This window comes from Oncorhynchus keta, chromosome 31 (genome assembly GCF_023373465.1).
Source record: "Oncorhynchus keta strain PuntledgeMale-10-30-2019 chromosome 31, Oket_V2, whole genome shotgun sequence".
In the NCBI taxonomy this organism is placed as follows: domain Eukaryota; kingdom Metazoa; phylum Chordata; class Actinopteri; order Salmoniformes; family Salmonidae; genus Oncorhynchus; species Oncorhynchus keta.
In genome coordinates this window covers 13626178-13638003 of record NC_068451.1, presented here as the reverse complement: position 1 = coordinate 13638003, position 11826 = coordinate 13626178, and the positions used below count along the sequence as shown (strand labels likewise).

The following is an 11826-nucleotide window of genomic DNA, read 5'->3' as shown; positions in this document are numbered from 1 at the left end:
GTTCTGTATTTAAAAATACAACAGAAAGCGGAACACAAATTAAATAGGGAGGAAGACTTTTGTTGCGACACAAGGTAAGGGTGAAAGTTGAAGGGTATGTTGTCAACATGGCATCTGGCATTAGTGCAAAGCATGGATTATTAACCACCAAATGTTCGGTGTTTCACTCACTCCAAAGAAAGATATTGCCACACGCTATTTGCATTCAACGACCTACATAAGTGAAATGTCTACGAGCTTCAACAAACTCGACTATAGAGTCGCAGCACAACGAAAAATACTGTATCGATATTGTGAGGTAAGCAAGCCAACTTGGTAGTTAGTAAAATATGGCTCTAAATGGTATGACTTGCAAGCATCCTTCTATGCACAAATTGCATGGGCCCTCTGTGACTGGCTTCATTGTCCAAATGTTCCTCAATTAAATGCTTTGAAGAGAATTGGACTTTCAGTGTATATACTGAATTGACCCCAACCCTGGCTAGTTGTTTGTTTTTGTTACGTGTGTTACTGCATCCAATGTTTTCATTGTGAAGAAGTTAGTCCACCACAAGCATTACACTTGACTTGTTTTGATTAACTTGCCTGTGTTCACTGCCTTGTTTCCCCAGGTCTCGGGACTATGACGGTTTTGTGTCCTCCCTGCTTCTCCCTGAGGATGCCCGACGCTCCTCACTGGCCCTGAGGGCCTTCAATGTCGAGCTGGCTCAGGCAGGTATTCCAGCAAGCTCAGTACTGAGTACCCTTGACTTGTTCCACATTTTGTGTTACAGCCTGAATTCAAAATGGAATATTAGCAGGCTTCCAGCCCACAGAGAATATTTTTTAAATATTTAAATATCACTCATCGTAACACAATACTTCATAATGACAAAGGGAAAATATTTTTTCAAATGCATATAAAATTAAATACAGAAATATCTCATTTACATAAGTATTCACACCCCTGAGTCAATAGTTTGTAGAAGCACCTTTGGCAGCGATTACAACCCAGTCTTTCTGGGTAAGTCTCTAAGAGCTTTGAACACCTGGACGCAGCCACCACCATGCTTGCAAATATGAAGAATGGAACTCCGTGACGTGTTGTTAAATATGCCCCAAATATAACACTTTTTATTCAGGACATAAGGATAATTTCTTTGCCACATTTTTTGCAGTTTTACTTTAGTGCCTTATTGCAAACAGGATGCCTGTTTTGGAATATATTTATTCTGTACAGGCTTCCTTTGTTTCACTCTTGTCAATTAGGTTAGTATTGTGGAGTAACTACAATGTTGTTGATCCATCCTCCATTTTCTCCTATCACAGCCATTAAACTCTGTAATGGTTTTAGTCACCATTGGCCTCATGGTGAAATCCCTGAGCGGTTTACGTCCTCTCCGGCAACTGAATTAGGAAGGACACCTGTATCTTTCTAGTGACTGGGTGTATTGATTCACCATCCAAAGTGTAATTAATAACTTCACCATGCTCAAAAGGATTTTCAATGTCTGCTTTTTAAAATGTTTTGCCATCTACCAATAGGTGCCCTTCTTTGCAAGGCATTGGAAAACCTCCCCGGTCTTTGTGGTTGAAATTCACTGCTTGACTAAGGAACCTTACAATTATCTGTATGTGTGGGGTACAGAGATGAGGTAGTCATTCAAAAATCATGTTAAAAACTTATTGCACACAGTGAGTCCATGCAACTTATGTGACTTGTTTAATACATTTTTAACCCTGAACTTATTTTGGCTTGCCATAACAAATGGGTTGAATGCTTATTGACTCAATACATTTCAGGTTTTTATTTTGTAAATGTTTAGAAAAACATAATTCCACTTTGACATTATGGGGTATTGTGTGTAGGCCAGTGACCAAAGAATCTCAATTTAATCCATTTTAAATTCAAGCTGTAACACAAAATATGTAAAGAGTTGAGGGGTGTGAATACTTTCTGAAGGCGTTGTATGAATATACAGTGGGGAGAACAAGTATTTGATACACTGCTGATTTTGCAGGTTTTCCTACTTACAAAGCATTTATCATAGGTACACTTAACTGTGAGAGACGGAATCTAAAACAAATCCAGAAAATCACATTTGTATGATTTTTAAGTAATTCATTTGCATTTTATTGCATGACATAAGTATTTGATACATCAGAAAAGCAGAACTTAATATTTGGTACAGAAACCTTTGTTTGCAATTACAGAAATCATACGTTCCCTGTAGTTCTTGACCAGGTTTGCACACACTGCAGCAGGGATTTTGGCCCACTCCTCCATACAGACCTTCTCCAGATCCTTCAGGTTTCGGGGCTGTCGCTGGGCATTATCGGACTTTCAGCTCCCTCCAAAGATTTTCTATTGGGTTCAGGTCTGGAGACTGGCGAGGCCACTCCAGGACCTTGAAATGCTTCTTATGGAGCTACTCCTTAGTTGCCCTGGCTGTGTGTTTCGGGTTGTTGTCATGCTGGAAGACCCAGCCACGACCCATCTTCAATGCTCTTACTGAAGGAAGGAGGTTGTTGGCCAAGATATCGCGATACATGGCCCCATCCATCCTCCCCTCAATACGGTGCAGTCGTCCTTTCCCCTTTGCAGAAAAGCATCCCCAAAGAATGATATTTCCACCTCCATGCTTCACGGTTGGATGGTGTTCTTGGGGTTGTACTCATCCTTCTTCTTCCTCCAAACACGGCAAGTGGAGTTTAGATCAAAAAGCTCTATTTTTGTCTCATCAGACCACATGACCTTCTCCCATTCCTCCTCTGGATCATCCAGATGGTCATTGGCAAACTTCAGACGGGGCTGGACATGCGCTGGCTTGAGCAGGGGGACCTTGCGTGAACTGCAGGATTTTAATCCATGACGGCGTAGTGTGTTACTAATGGTTTTCTTTGAGACTGTGGTCCCAGCTCTCTTCAGGTCATTGACCAGGTCCTGCCGTGTAGTTCTGGGCTGATCCCTCACCTTCCTCGTGATCATTGATGCCCCACGAGGTGAGATCTTGCATGGAGTCCCAGACCGAGGATAATTGACCGTCATCCTGAACTTCTTCCATTATCTAATAATTGCACCAACAGTTGTTGCCTTCTCACCAAACTGCTTGCCTATTGTCCTGTAGCCCATCCCAGCCTTGTGCAGGTCTACAATTGTATCCCTGATGTCCTTACATAGCTCTCTGGTCTTGGCCATTGTGGAGAAGTTGGAGTCTGTTTGATTGAGTGTGTGGACAGGTGTCTTTTATACAGGTAACGAGTTCAAACAGGTGCAGTTAATACAGGTAATGAGTGGAGAACAGGAGGGCTTCTTAAATAAAAACTAACAGGTCTGCGAGAGCCGGAATTCTTACTGGTTGGTAGGTGATCAAATACTTATGTCATGCAATAAAATGCAAATTAATTACTTTACAAATGTGATTTTCTGGACTTTTGTTTTAGATTCCGTCTCTCATTGATGAAGTGTACCGATGATAAAAATGACAGACCTCTACATGATTTGTAAGTAGGAAAACCTGCTAAATCAGCAGTGTATAAAATACTTGTTCTCCCCACTGTATATGCATATATTGGAAATGATGAAACTATAATCCTCAATGGGGTGGTCATACAGTGGGGCAAAAAAGTATTTAATCAGCCACCAATTGTGCAAGTTCTCCCACTTAAAAAGATGAGAGGCCTGTACATTTTCATCATAGGTACACTTCAACTATGACAGACAAAATGAGGGGGGGAAAATCCAGAAAATCACATTGTAGGATTTTTAATGGATTTTGTCTGTCATAGTTGAAGTGTACCTATGATGGAAATTACAGGCCTCTCATCTTTTTAAGTGGGAGAACTTGCACAATTGGTGGCTGACGAAATACTTTTTTTGCCCCACTGTATGTCCAATACTTGTCCAGAGCTACGTGTTGATGTTCAGGCATCCTGCTATTGAAGATAATGCTGTTATGTCTAGAATAACACATCAACCTATAGACTTAGATATGAACATGGATAACAGTGAGGGAAGGGTCTAGTAAAGCAATACATTTTTTGTGCAACTCTATATGCCTAACAGTTTAAACTCATTCAATGAAGTCTTCTGAAAGGGATTGAGAAAACCCTCGTTTTTTGTTTCTCTCCAAGGTGAAGGACTCTGTTTCCCAGAAGACTATAGGTCTGATGCGGATGCAGTTCTGGAAGACTACAGTGGAGGAGATCTACAGGGACGACCCCACCAGTGCAGCCTGTCAGTGCAGAACTATGGAGGGTCTGTCTGGAGTAGACGTCTTCTGTTTTCATTTTCAATGCTGGATTTTCAACTGCGGCTATTACAGTCGACTGTATATCGTTTGGACTTTGCATATAGCCTGGTTTCTTCCTAGGTTCTGGCCTTTCTAGGGAGTTTTTCCTAGCCACCGTGCTTCTACACCTGCATTGCTTGCTGTTTGGGGTTTTAGGCTGGGTTTCTGTACAGTACTTTGAGATATCAGCTGATGTAAGAAGGGCTTTATAAATCAATTGTATTTGATGCATTAAACAGCTTTTCCAATGCATTTGATGTGTACTGTTTTAAACATCTTCAAATATCTCCTTTTGCAGGCGGTGAAGAAACACTACCTGACAAAGAGGTGGATGCTTAGGATAATCTCTGAGAGAGTAAGCAAATGTTGCATTTTAGGTCATGGATTTGTGTGGATTCAATTCTAATTCCGTTTAATTTATTTGATATATGTCTCTATTGTTGCCAACAGGAGAAAGACATGGAAGACAGAGCTTATAGAAACCTCCAGGAGTTTGGAGGCCTATTCAGACAATGCCCAGTCCCCACTACTGTACCTTCTTCTGGAGAGTTTAGGTGAGCAGGTGTATGTGTGTTTTGTGCTTGACTCCACTGACTGAAGAGTGTACAGCATGTGCATTGTTCTGTTCCCGGGGGAGAGAGAGAGACATCGAATTTATATTCACAATTAACTTCCCAGTGTTGAAGTACCTCTTTTAGAAATGATGAGGATCGTGCTTGCCAATGCAGCACTGACTAATATGAGAAAGATGAGAATTGCAGCCACCGACTGGAACATTGCCGGGAACTTTAATTGTGCCTTGTTTAATGATACCATGTCCGCCATGGTGTTACAGAGCGCTCTATGCATAATTGCACTTTGAAAATGCCATCAGAATGAATCAATATAGCCACTGATCTCCAGTAGATTTTTGTTGAAAGGCTGGACAACAGAAACGACCCATAATTTCCCCTCTACATGAAATGAATGACTGATTATTTTTAATTTTAAAAAATGTTTTAAACCTTTATTTAACTAGGCAAGTCAGTTAAGAACAAATTCTTATTTTCAATGACGGCCTAGGAACAGTGGGTTAACTGCCTGTTCAGGGGCAGAACGACAGATTTGTACCTTGTCAGCTCGAGGATTTGAAGTTGCAACCTTTCGGTTACTAGTCCAACGCTCTAACCACTAGGCTATCCTGCCGCCCCATTATGACTCTGCTCCTTCCCTATTTGGAAGAATCCTGACAGGAACAGTCACATTATATTGTGGATGTACAGTGCATTCTGAAAGTTTTCAGACCCCATAACTTTTTCCACATGTTACTTTACAGCCTTATTTTAAAATGCATTAAATAAAAATGTTCCTCCTCAATCTACACACATAATGACAGTGAAAACGTCCATATTTATAAAAACAAATAAACAGAAATACCTTATTTAGATAAGTATTCAGACTCTTTGCTATGAGAGGTGAAAATGAGCTCAGGGTCATCCTGTTTCCATTGATCATCCTTGAGATGTTTCTCCAACTTGATGAGAGTCCACCTGTGGTAAATTCAATTGATTGGACATGATTTGGAAAGGCAGACACCTGTCTATATAAAAGGTCCCACAGTTGACAATGCATGTCAGAGCAAAATTGTCCGTAGAGCTCCCGACACGTGATTGTGACATGGCACAGATATGGGGAACGGTACCAAACATTTCTGCAGCATTGAAAGTCCCTAAGAACACAGTGGCCTCCATCATTCTTAAATGGAAGAAGTTTGGAACCACCGAGGCTCTTCCTAGAGCTCGCTGCCCAGCCAAACTGAGCAATCGGGGAAAAGGGCCTTGGTCAGGGAGGTGATCAAGAACCCGATGGTCACTCTGACAGAGCTCCAGAGTTCATCTGTGGAGATGGGAGAACCTTTCAGAAGGACAACCATTTCAACAGCACTCCACCAATCGGGCCTTTATGGTAGAGTGGCCAGACGGAAGCCGCTCATCAGAAGGCACATGACAGCCCGCTTGGAATTTGCCAGAAGGCACCTAAAGACTCTCAGACCATGAGAAACAAGATTCTCTGTTCTGATGAAACTAAGATTGAACTATTTTGTATGAATGCCAAGCATCACATCTGGAGGAAACCTGGACAAAATCCCTACGTGGAGGTTTTCTGTGTCAAGGACTGGGAGACTAGTCAGGATCGAAGGGAAGATGAATGGAGCAAAGTGCAGAGATCCTTGATGAAGACCTGCTCCAGAGTACTCAGCACCTTAGACTGGGGAGACGGTTCACCTTCCAACAGGACAATGACCCCAAGCACACAGCCAAGACAACGCAGGAGTGGCTTCGGGACAAGGCTCCGAATGTCCTTGTGGCTCGGCCAGAGCCTGGACTTGAACCTGATCTAACATCTCTGGAGAGACCTGAAAAGAGCTGTGCAGCGATGCTCCCCATCCAACCTGACAGAGCTTGAGAGGATCTGCAGAGAAGAATGGGAGAAACTTCCCAAATACAGGTGTGCCAAGCTTGTAGCGTCATACCCAAGAAGACTCGAGGCTATAATCGCTGCCAAAGGTTCTTCAACAAAGGGTCTGAATACTTATGAAATATTACATTTACATCAAACATTTCTGAACCTTTATTTGCTTTATCAGTATGGGGTATTGTGTGTAGATTGAGGAAAAAACAACAATTTAATCAATTTTAGAATAAGGCTGTAACGTAACGAAATGTGGCTTTCCTGAATGCCTTGAATACAAAATAATGATTACTTATGCAGATTGTTTTATGACTTGAGAGGGAGACTTCGAAGCAGGTGCAGCTGTATTCACTTGCGCGATTAATTAAGTGGCATTTCTGCATCGCAAGTACCTGCGTTTCTGTCAATCATTTGCATGTTCTTTTGTGGAATGTCATTATTTTGTCCCCCTCTGCAAAGGAACCTGTCACACTTGTTCCAGTCTAATTGACTAGAAGAGATGTCTGACTCAAAGCCTCAACCTGTTTCAAGTACTGGGCACTCAGCATGAAAGCATTTCCCAGTTATTAATATCAAAGTGTGTGCACTTCATTGTTGTGATAAATGATGTATACAAGAGAACAGTCTCTGCTTAAGGTTTTAGCATGGCCCAGTCAATCAAAAACAGTAACTATATTTGAGGTAAACTAGAAGACAAATTCTTCTTGTACCTAGACAAAGTCTATTTAATACAATAGTTAATTTTTTTTGTTTTAAAAAGGGGTGCAATGTTTTAACTTTAGTTATTTTCTGCCTTCTCTGATTCCCTTTGTGTGGTGTTTTTTGTCCAGGTGTGAAAGATGTCCACACCCTACAACAGCAGCAGATGCAAAGTCTACCTACCTATGGACATCTGCATGCTGGTGAGTGACCATATCTGCAGCAGAGGTATCAAAATGATGACTTTCCTGCTAGTGACGTTTGGTACAGATGGATGCCATTCCTGATCTATCTCAACCCTTTATGTCACATGATATTCCTGCTAGACCGGTTTGGCATTATCAACACAGTGAGGGAGTGTGTCACTACTCCAAATGAAGTATGCCAGAGGCACAGTTATAATGAAACCCCATGACAAATGCACTGGCTGTAGTTACAAGTCAAATTCACAGCTTTGTCTGATCCATCTGTCAACAAGGCCTCTGAGCCACAGCTGGAGTGACAGGGGACTGTGTGCAGCTGGTTTATGATGTGACATCGGGAGATGTTTCTACCCCTACTAGTCCAGTGTGTGTGACATTAGTGACCTCGTCAGGTTTGTGGAGGCCTCCAGGTCATTTGCCTATCACTATTGTTTTGGCACCTGGGGGCGCTATTGTAACATCATAAAGGTCTAGTTCTGAGCACAATTGAAGCTCCCTAGAGTTTCCCCCTACAGTCCATCTATGATTCACCCCCCCACATTAAAGCTCGCTAAAGCCTGGTGGGTTTTCTCCACTTTCTGTGTCATTAAGGGACAGTGAGTGCTTTGCAATTTCCCAATTATTTTCATCCGGTCATAAGTTAATTGCTCTGGTCGGAAGCAGAAGGGACTGTTGGTGTCCAGGGGTTTAACTACTGCAGCCTCTGTCTGTGGTGATGTTACATTTTATACAGGCTTTGGCATTGGACCCTCTGTATGTTTGTGCTTTGTTGTTGCTCCCATTGCTTGACAACAGCTTCTAGCCGAGCTAATAACTTGCAATACCAAGCTTCATTGCATTCAAATAGTATTGAAGTTTCTTGACTTGATTGTTTAGTTTGTCAAGCTAACACTTGTAGCAGCATGTCTACAGACACCGACTGCCTTGTAGCAGCATGTCTACAGACACCGACTGCCTTGTAGCAGCATGTCTACAGACACCGACTGCCTTGTAGCAGCATGTCTACAGACACCGACTGCCTTGTAGCAGCATGTCTACAGACACCGACTGCCTTGTAGCAGCATGTCTACAGACACCGACTGCCTTGTAGCAGCATGTCTACAGACACCGACTGCCTTGTGTTTTTGGGCAATACAAAACTCCTTGTCCTCATATTATTGTTAAACTATATCAAACTAAACTCCTTATTTGTGTAATAAGATTCAGATTACCCGTTATATATATATATATATATTATTATTATATATATATATATATATATATATATATTTTTTTTTCAGTCAAATCATCCGACTTCTACTCAGTTTCTAAACAACTTCTGTCTATCAGGGGGCTGACCTGAGGCCAACAGTTTAAAGGAGAAAGAACAGATCTGACAATAGCTATGAATAATGAAGATCATTATCGGGAGCTTCACTTTATTTGCCCCATTTGGAGGCCATATGCTCTCAGCATGAGCAATTGGTTCGCTCGGCTAGATTAGTGGTTTGAAGGAACAAATCTCTCCTGTGTGAATAAGTGGTGTGAACAAAGGTGTGTGTCACCAGCAGCACAGAGCCTCCCAGGAGGACTTCACCCGAGGAAGCCGGGAACAGAATGTGAGAGACGTGGTATATGACATTGCCAGCCAAGCCCACATACAACACGTACGTACCCTTATGAAATTAGGACAGTGTTCCTCCAATGTTATTTGATGGGCTTTTCTTGCTGAACAGTTTTACTGCTTTAAAAACTCCGGTCTTCAATAAGATTTGATTCAATTACATTTTTCATCCAGTCCTGGTAAAAAAAAAGAAATTGAGGGCTCTGACTGTGTTCTCATGTGGGATCAGTCGTTTTCTCTAATGGTTACTACAATGCGCTTTGTTACCCGTACGACACACACACTACCGTTCAAAAGTTTGGGGTCACTTAGAAATGTCCTTGTTTTTGAAAGAAAAGCTACTTTTTTGTCCATTTTAAAAGAACATGAAATTGATCAGAAATACAGTGTATACATTGTTAATGTTGTAAATGACTATTGTAGCTGGAAACGGCAGGTTTTTTTAATGGAATATCTCCATATGCGTACAGAGGCCCATGATCAGCAACCATCACTCCTGTGTTCCAATGGCACGTTGTGTTAGATTAGCTAAGTTTATCATTTTAAAAGGCTAATTGATCATTAGAAAACCCTTTTGCAATTGTTAGCACAGCTGAAAACTGTTCTGATGAAAGAAGCAATAAAACTGGCCTTCTTTAGACTAGTTGAGTATCTGGATCATCAGCATTTGTGGGTTCAATTACAGGCTCAAAATGGCCAGAAACAAAGGACTTTCTTCTGAAACTAGTCAGCCTATTCTTGTTCTGAGAAATGAAGGCTATTCCATGGGAGAAATTGCCAAGAACCTGAAGATCTCGTACAACGCTGTGAATGCCAAATGTTTGCAAGTCTGTAATTGCTGCAATCGAGAATTCTTTGTTGAAAGCAAAGTTTGAAGGACACAATTTATTATTTAAATTAAAAATCATTATTTATACCTTTTTATATCCTCAACCTTTATAACCTCAATGTCTTGACTATTTCCTATTCATTTTGCAACTAATTTCAAGTCTGTTTTCCATGAAAACAAGGACATTTGAGTGACCCCAAACTTTTGAACGGTAGTGTACTTAATCAATTAACGTTGGTGATACTTGTAACTTTGTTTTATTGTGAGCTTTGAGTTTAAAAAAAATACAAAAAAAGGGATTTGTACAAAAAAGGGATTGAAAAGAGAAGCAGTCCGAAATTAAGTAGCTACTGGTGTTTTATATGCGCGTCATTGATTTTGTATGTCTACAGACCTTCATCTGTTATAAAACAGATTATAGCTTTATTAGCCTGTGTTGGTCATTTTACTCAGTTTGAACCTTTTTGTCTCCACAGGCCAGATCATTCAGCAAGAACATACCAGCTTCTGCTTTCCCTGCCTTCCTCCAGACAGTGGGTTGTTGTTATTATTATAAGAATGATTAGCATTTATTGGGTTAGGTTGTGGTCACTGTGACTGACGTAACATCATGAAAAGGGTCATATTTTGTAAAGCGTTGACCAAAGACAAGACTCGTGAACTGATCTATGGGGCTTCTTTAGTCTTGGCACCAGGGAAGAGACCAGGTCTGTGTGTTAGTTTCACTTCGTTCTCTTATCATTGGATTATTATTTATTTTTTTCATTAATCCTCCAATCAGGTTCATCTGAACCTAGGTAAGGAGGAGCAGCATCTGTTGAACGATCCTTTCTCCTCCTCAACCATCTCCCAATATCCTGACATGGATGTCTAGCCTATCCCTCCCTCCCATCACAGCACGCTCCCCATCAGTTGGCCAGACAGACCTTTTTAATGCACCAATTTAATCGCACCAGACAGACCACCAAGGGACTGCATTATGGGCTCTTACCACTGGCACTCTCAAAAGCAGTCTGATTCCCACAGAGAAGGGGCATGAAAGAGGGCAATAAAGGAAGGGCAGAGCATATTAACCAGAGCCTTGAGAATGACGCCACGGGGAAGAATTTGAGGTAGACAAATGCCCCGCATCGTGTGTTTTTATGTTTTGAAGGGTGGATGGTCACAATGCGTCTAGGGCACTTTCCTGAGCTCAGATAATGCTCACACTAGCTACCACATGTAGAGAATAAGGACTGACACAGTGTGTTGATGCTGTGGATGCTGTTTCCCTCTCTCTGGCTGCTGTTCTAGGTGGTGCTGGAGGACTACCTTCAAAGGGTGCGGCGGGTAGACTTTGATGTGTTCCATCCCAGCCTACAGAAAAGAAACCCACTGATCCCCATCCAGCTTTATATTCGCTCCTGGAAGAAGACCTATTGACCTGTATGGTGGGACCTTATCGTTTGCCCTATTGTAATTTATACCAGGTTTAAACATCCGGTTTCCCAAAGTCCCGCTCTCGTATGTTGGTTTCTAAGTAGACCTATCTACAACAGTGGATTTCAAGAGACTCCTCCATCTATGATGTCAGCACTCCCCAGAAAAGGATTCTGATCTAAAACATGCCTCTGCCATCTAAACCAGTTCACCTGTGTTATTCCCTGTTGTAGACTAGACAGCTGAGGACCACAGACAGAGATTATTGTAAAGCAATAACTACAGTACTGGAGACTGAACTGATGCCCTGATATATTGAGTATTTTCAGTAATAAATCGTGTAGCCATGTT

The 11826-nt window shown here is 41.6% G+C and overlaps 1 pseudogene; it reads left to right on the top strand.

Moving 5' to 3' along the window:
• Window positions 1-80: 80 nt before the first annotated feature.
• On the top strand, window positions 81-11826 carry LOC118364055 (NADH dehydrogenase (ubiquinone) complex I, assembly factor 6-like; annotated as a pseudogene).